We start from the raw sequence: 8,264 nt of genomic DNA on the forward strand, positions 1-8,264 counted from the left end.
TCTCTCTCTCACTCTATGTAGTCCCATGATATCTTCGTATTCGGTGTTGTCCGTTTCGACTTTAATGTTTAGGTCTCCTATCAGGATGGTGAGATATTTTCTTGGACACTTAGTTATGAATGATTGCTGACTCTTGTAGAACTGATCCTTATTCTTGTCGTTGCTATCACAATGTGATTTCTTTCTCTCTGTGTTTTGAATGGTGCTTTGATTATTCTGGATTCATGAGATTCGCATCCTATAAGTGCATTTTGTGCATCTTCGGACAGCATCAGAGCAACTTCCTTTTTGTGACCGGAGTACAGCAGCATCTTTCCTGTGCCTAACCTTTTTTGTCCAGCCTTGATCCAATGGGTTTCACAGGTTCCAAGAACTGCCAAGTTGTATCACCACATTTCTGATGCTATTTGACTGGTCCTTCAGGTCTCTCACACTTTCCGGACATTCCATTTACCTATAAAAATTGTTGCTCTGGTTATTAGAAGGGGCATTGGCCTCGTGACTTTTGAAGAATATCGGGTTTTATTACGAGATGTCATAGTTCTTTTTTCAACTAGGAGGGCAGAGTTTAAATGGTTTATTTTCATCTAATCTGGTCAGCGTTTTTTAGCAAGGTTATTTCTACGTAATGGGGTTGCCGATACCATGCAAAACCCTGCTCCTTTGTATGGACTTGGAACCGACGGTAGCCCTAGAAGAGCTACAGGCAGAGCTAACTAGGATGATGGCATATGGATAATTTCGGTCAACCTATGCCTGTAGTTCAGATCATTTTGTTTGCCGATGGCTCTATCTTGTGGTCTATGACGAACAAATAGTCAACGATATTAAAGTTATTCTCCTGCTTTTGCTACCTCCACGGCTCATGTTTACAAGCTCAGGATGGTTCCGTTTCCGGAAGTCCTATTACAAGCAAAACCAGTCTCATACATTAAAGGCAATGAGTTTGCTTACGATTACAAGAAAAAAGTTCATAGAGAAGGAAAAAAGTGAAGATGAAGGAATAGATAAACCGAAAGCTCTATTACGATCATTTAAATATGTAAATTAACACAGATTTAACACGCTTCGGTTCTCTTAATTCCTTTTCATTCGTTTGGCCCCATATTTCCCACCTACACTTCTGTTGTCTGTTGTAATTCATGAAAAGACATTCGAATAACAATTAACCTAATAGGATAAGTTCAGTTCACATTGAGTCATCCAAGTTATTATGTCCTACATCTTCAGTCACAAAGGATCAAAGTTTATCGAACATTTACATCTATTTTTCTCTCAGTTTTCATCTCTTTTTCCCCTCAGTCTTCCTCAATATCATCATGACACAACATCTGAAATACGTCCGTTAGACACATAGCTTCATTCCATGTCACTAACCAAACAAATGTACAGGGAATTTTGACATTAGAAGCAAACACTATATTTGATGCTTCTGATTGGAGTTTCTTCCAGTAGATGCCTGGCATCTCATTCAACAGGGGGTTGTAAACAAAACAGAGCAAGTGCTTTATTAAAATCAGAGTTCTTGACTGTAAAACCATAGGTTTTTGATGCCATTTTACATCATAAACAGTTTTTGTAGCGGAAAGGATAGGCTGAAATTCATCCAAAGTGTTTTATTGGTGCGTGTCGTTATTTCTTCGCTTTTTCTCTTTGTCTTGTATCTTCACACTTACTCAGGTCTTTTGTGACCACGTTTATTGCTCTTCAGTCTTTCTTGTCTAAGCCGTTGTTATTTGAATTTGGTTAAGATTTACTGTATTGTTTAATTTCTCCGGGCCACCGACTGTGAGGTCGTTTTTGCCTAAGTTCAGGGTTACGATCTGGTTTGTTGATGAGTTTTTTTTTTACTTTTGATTGCTCTCTGAAGATGGTTATTCGAATTCTTTCAGTATTTGGGAATACTCCTGTGGATTCTCAGGCACTCGAAACTTAACGTAGCATCTTCCTCCAGATTTACATGGAATAATAGTGTCAAATTGTACATTCCAGCATTATAGGAATTAGTATTATTAGATGTTCTCGTTCTACCATACTATTAATATACACATGATAGCCCATTATCTACCTCTAGAATAGGTACAAACCTACTCAGAGCTTGATGTTACACTGGCCTAGACATTTTTCATCATCATTGCAATCAACCTATTCGTCAAGTTGTTTTAAATAATAACTGCCTAAGATCCGCAGCCCCGCGTTTTATAATATGATAGAAACGTGTAGTTCTTTCTGTAGATAGATTACAACAACAAGGTGAGGGCGTTTTCATGGAATTCACATGGCCCGTTTTTGTAGGGCTTTGTTTTTAACTGTTTTAGTTCACTATGTGATTTGATTTTTTCCAAGACTTATTTTTTCTCATCGTGTTTCTTGTGGAGTTAATGTATATCAACTTCACGAGGATTACCTGATCCAGTGTCATCTACCTTCAGATTAGCTCTATCATTACATAAAATCCGTTTAGTGGCTTCCTTCGTAGCGTCAAAAGTGTGGTGTGTGTACGTATAATTTATTTATATAAAACAATTAAGCCAGTACGAACTGTAATATATTAATCAATTTTTGAAGGACAATGACGAATCAAAACAAGCGTTTTGTTTTTTCAGAGTTGATAGCAGGAATGAGGGTGTATAAATGAAAGTAAGTTGAACTACTTGTCAATAACGTTGATGTGAATAGAAAAGCAATTTCTAGAGATTAATTTAGTCTTCACTAATAAGGATAGGAGGTCTATCGACGTGAATTAATCTTTGCAATTTGTAACATTGTGGAGGCCCAATCTTTTTTTGAATATATCAACAAAAGGTGCTGATATTGCGTATTGTGGTAGAGAATTCCAGTAATTCACCACTCGGTGTGAGAAACGAAACTCCAGACGTAGACGATTTGATCTTGGTTTTTGAACTCACTTTAAATATCCTCTCAGATGATCAGTCCTAGACGAAAGGAGAAGATAAGACATATTAATGCCAAGGTCATCGTCCAGTATACGATAAGCCGATATTAGATAACCCCGTAATCTGCGGTAAGATAATAGGAATAAGTTAAGGTCTCTCAGTCTGTCTCCATAAGATAGACCAGAGAGACTCTTTGACATTCTAGTCCCTCATTGTTGGACTCGTTTTAGCCTATCCGCCTCACACTTGAAACAAGGATTCGCTGCTTGAATCCCATATTCCAAATACGGTCTTACGAAAGTTAGGTATAATACTCTAAACATTTCTTTGTCCAAATACTGAAGAGACCTACGAATAGCCCGTAAAACTTTGAAGCCTTTGGCAGCAGCAGCCTACAGTTGCCCGTAGTTTTAAGGTCGCTGCTTATTATGATTCCTAAATCTCTATAGTCCATTTCTCTAGGTAACACAACTCCATGTATTGTATAGTGATATGGATGATCATAATTATTTAATTGCATTACTTCTGAATTCACTTCTGGTGATCATCTGCCCATCCATGCCACCAGTGAGCTGAGATCATCCTGTAATACTATTTCATCTGACATACTATGTATGGCTCTCCAAATCTTTATGTTATCGGCGAAGAGTAGAACAGATGACTTTGCTAGAGTTGGCAATTCATTTACATAAAGTAGAAAGAGAAGAGGAAGGAGGATTTTGCCTTGGGAAACTCGACGTTTTACAGGTTCCCACTCTAAGAGAGCTCCATTTACCTTTACCCACTGTCTCCTATCACAAAGAAAGTCACTTATGCAGTCTATAACCTTATAATAGATTTCAAAACCTTCCAGTTTTAATTTAAGACCCAAATGGGAGACCCTATCAAAGGCTTTACTTTGATCTCTGAAAATTACATCTACAGGAATATTTCGATCTTTTGCCGCAGTCCGATCTTCTCTTGCAATGAGTAGATTTGTCAGGTATGATAGGCCTTTCTGAAAACCATGTTGTTCCCTGGATAAGAGATTATGCCCTTCCATATAGCTTATGACAGTCATCCGAATAATCTTTTCCATTATTTTGACAACTGTACTGGTTAGACTAGCGGGTAAATAGTTACTAAATGAGTCTCTACTCCCGCCTTATACACCGAACTAATTATTGCGTCTCCCCAGTCTCTTGGCAGTCTGGACTGCCACAGAGACATATCAAACAGTATGGCTATAGGTTCAGCAATTACATCCAACAGCGCTTTCATAATTCTATGATGAATATCTTCAGGACCACTAGATTTATCAGGTTTGAAATGTTGAAGTGGTCTTAAGACAGTAACTTTCCGAATAACCACAGGAGCCGTCAGCAAACCACGCCAATCACAACTAGTCATTGGTAATTCCACATTGCTGATAGAAAACATTTTACTAAAATATTCCGATAGAAATTCAGCTTTTTCAGAATCTTCTTTGGTCAATATTAACGGATTTTCTTGTACCAAAAGTGATTGAATTCCATCACTTCTCTGAGTTTGCCCTATCATATTCGAAAATAACCGTCTCAGACTATGTTTACAATCCTTAACCAATTATTTTTCATTTGGCTGTCTAGTCTTACTTATCATCGCTTTACAGGCATTCCCAGTCTTACAATGACTAGATATGTACTGTTCCAAGACAGTAGGGATGAACATATTCCAATGTTTTTTCTACGTCTAAGATGTTTCTTGACTTTTTTAGTTATTCATGGTGGACCGTTATTCAATCTAAGTGGTACTAGGCATGGTATAAACGAGAACGTAACTGAACTAAGCTTACCATTAAATATAAACCATGCTTCTTTAACTGACAAGCTAGTATCTACTGATCAATCTGTCCTAGCAGTGCACTTCTGAATAGCTGATATATTATCTCTCCATACATTTGGGTGAGGCTTGACCTGACAGTATATCATGTCACAAGCTCTAAACATGAATGACAAAACAGTGTGATCGTCGTTCGCCAGAGGCGGAAGAATATTTAGATCGGCAATATTTTCAGTTGCATGAGTGATTACCAAGTCTAACAAAGAAAAACCGTGGTTTAAACCATAACGTATGGGCTAAGATACGTGCTGTAGTAATACACGCCCCATTGCCGTTATCAGCAACCTACTACTAAAGGAATTTATAGATCATACCGTGGCCATCTCAGTTCATTAATATCAGGTGCATTAAAGTCTCCTAATTTCAAGCATCTGTTATTTGGATTCCATAGCTGAGTGTACTTTAAAATAAAGCCATCAGCTAAGCAGATTGGGCTGCGATAGATGACATCGAGTACAAATGTGCAGTATCCGATAGTAAGCTCATAGCTAAAGACTTCACAAGTTCCACTATCATGGGATTCGCAAGCAAAGGAGAGGATATTTATATTATTGGCTATATATAAAAGGACGCCGCCTCCTTCCCTACTTGTGTCTACCATTTCTTAGGTAGTGGAGCCCGGATAATTCTGAAGTAGTGTCGAAGTCGTGGACTAACCAAGTATCCGTCAAAACTACAATGAGTGGCCTTAATTTTTCCATTAGTACTCCTGGTTCATAGAATTTATTTCTTAGACTACGAGCATTTGCATATAAAACTCCTAGAGAGAATAACTTATCCACCTAGGCCTAAGTGTAATCCGCCTCCAAGACATGACTATTTGAAAACCCACTAAACGGAGATTCTCCTCACCATTTTGTCGACGAGTTTCTAGTTCAGCTATTGCTGTCTTCCTTTTCATTCTACCTTCTGGAGACATATCACGTCTTACTTGAATGTCGGTATTATCGTGACTACGAGGGCTACTTAACGGAAGATCGTGTTGCTTCTTCAACCCTAGGGTTACCTTGAGGAGTCTATACGGTCGGGGATCGACACTGTCGTTGGTCTTCCTACCTATTCTTATCAATTTGTTGACCGGAACTTCTTTAGGTTTATCTGATAAGATGCTATGGACAAATTCTCCGTGCTTTTCCAAATCATGCGCGTGTCTAATTTTGGGATCAGGGTCGTTTGATTATGGCAAATTACTTACTATAATATTCGATAAGATTAAGTTTTTCTCAGCCACGCCAGGGTGGAGTTCTATTTTACTATCAGACTTTGGTAGTATATTTTGTGACTCAGAGTGGGAGTTCACCAATGACCTGTCAACCAAGTGGGTACCGCTTATAGCTTTTCTCCTTTCACTTCTTTGCCTCCGTACTGTCGTCCATTCTTTGTCACTCAGTAAAACCACACCGAGACTATTAGGAACGGTGATGGTTTTATTCGGGTCTTCAATTTCTACTGTAGAAGCATGACTACCCATATAAATATCAAGTGGCAAATCACTCCTCGTTAGTTCCAATGGAGATTTTACTTTTTCATCAATCACAGCCAAGTGTTTAACGCGTCCCATAACACCACGTACTACACTGATACATAAATCACTGTCAGTACTCGTGCTAGCAGTGTAACTACCATCTTTCTCCTCGAAGGTCAAAGCTAAGAGGCTCATAGCTTCCTGAATCAGTAATGTATTATTCGCACATCAAAAAATAGAAAGTTAATGCGAGTTAGGCTTCAAGCATCTTTTCTATGAGGTGGGACTTAAACGGGTACACGTCTCGTGAAGCCACTTTTTAGACTCATCACATTGCATTCCTTCCCCCAAAGGGAATAAACAATTTGGCTGTTCACATTTATAAGTACTGCCAACCATTGTAATCAGATTAAGAGGGTTTAAAACACAATATGGTCACAAAGTGAACACGAGTGTCAGAATCGACGAGAAAGAAAGTACCACAAGATAAAGTTTAGCAAAATTTCAAACCTTAACCGAAATACTTCAAATTAAAGTAGACCAAAGATATTTTTCGATGCAGCAAGTACCCAAAAGCAATGATAATCACAACAAGTACTAAATCACTACTCTTTTTCGAAACACACACACAAAAATATATTTATGAAGCTTGAAATAGGGTGGAAGACATCTATTTTCTGTTTTTTAATGTAGGTGTTTATTCGCCGAAATTCTTACAAACTGCGAATTCTGATGTACTTTTTTAGATTATATTTGTGACAATCAAAAACAGGTTGTATTAGTCGATCTAAGCAAATAATTTTTATGAAAGCTTAATAGCTTCTGACTTGATATTTTTAACAGTCTACAGTGAGAAAATTGAACGTCTTTCAACCGCTAGGGGGTAATATTTAGCTTTTTAAATAACACTTTGAGTTGGATTTGATATATGTTTCAACAATCCGGTCGAAATTATAATTAGCCACGGATATGAAATTTATACCCACACTACTGTAATTAACGTGACTGTTAGTGGAAAATTTTTCGAAGTTTTGATTTCTGTGAACTGTATACAGAAAAACTATTACCTGCTTTTAACATATGACAATGAAGTGAGAATATAGCTTTTTGAACGTATGTCACCAAGTAATGAGTGTACGTTATATTATTGCTACCAAAAAAGTAGATCTACAACATCTGGGTGCCTTTTTAAACAGTACTCTACATTTTAGTAGTTCGGTTGGGTTAAATTAAAGTTTTGATTCTTAATCGTTATTTGCCAGCAAAACTTCTTTGATGTCTAAAAATTCTTTGTAAACTCGTAAAAGCTACTAGTCCATACTGACCCTTAGTTCCCATTACTTATTCTGTGGGAGGAAAAGGTAATAGGAGGTTACAGAGAAATTTCTTTAATATTCTAAGCGCTGTGGACCTACACAGGTTTTGAACCAGTCAGTCCGTCGCAACTTAAAACCTAGTAGGTATGTGCATCGGTCATAGTTGTCGAACCCAATTAGAACAGAGAGATGAGATTGTCAAGAGAAATCCCGAATTATTAGAGCTGGCAACAATATGAGTAGTGATAGAAAAGATTAGGGACCGAAGATACCACTCATGAAAATAGAAATTAGTAAAGACGAAAACATTATGAGGAATTCAGAAGCTTAGAATTTTTTTTGGGAGAGACAAATAATAAATGCACCTGCACCATTGCAAACGATTTTGAGCCATGTCATTTAGGGTCTCTGACAACTGATCCCTATAATCATTCGAGCTTCAGTCAGATACTTGGTCTTTGTTTTGTTTTAATCGGTAAACTACTTGGTTGCTAATGATTAACCACCATTTAATAAAGATAAAGTAGTTTATATTTTTCATGAAAAGATAAACAGAAGTTTGTTATTTGGGGTTAAAAAGAATACCAGCAATAATCCAGGACGTATAATAAGCACAGTAAGTGAGACTGAAAAATAAATAAGTTAGAAATCGACCTTTTTATCTATGGAACTTGTGAAAAAGTTCAATCAGCAGCTAACACAGGTCAATTTTCTCGTATTAGATTT

The sequence above is a fragment of the Schistosoma mansoni genome, chromosome 4 (assembly GCF_000237925.1).
Source record: "Schistosoma mansoni strain Puerto Rico chromosome 4, complete genome".
Taxonomy (NCBI): Eukaryota; Metazoa; Platyhelminthes; class Trematoda; order Strigeidida; family Schistosomatidae; genus Schistosoma; species Schistosoma mansoni.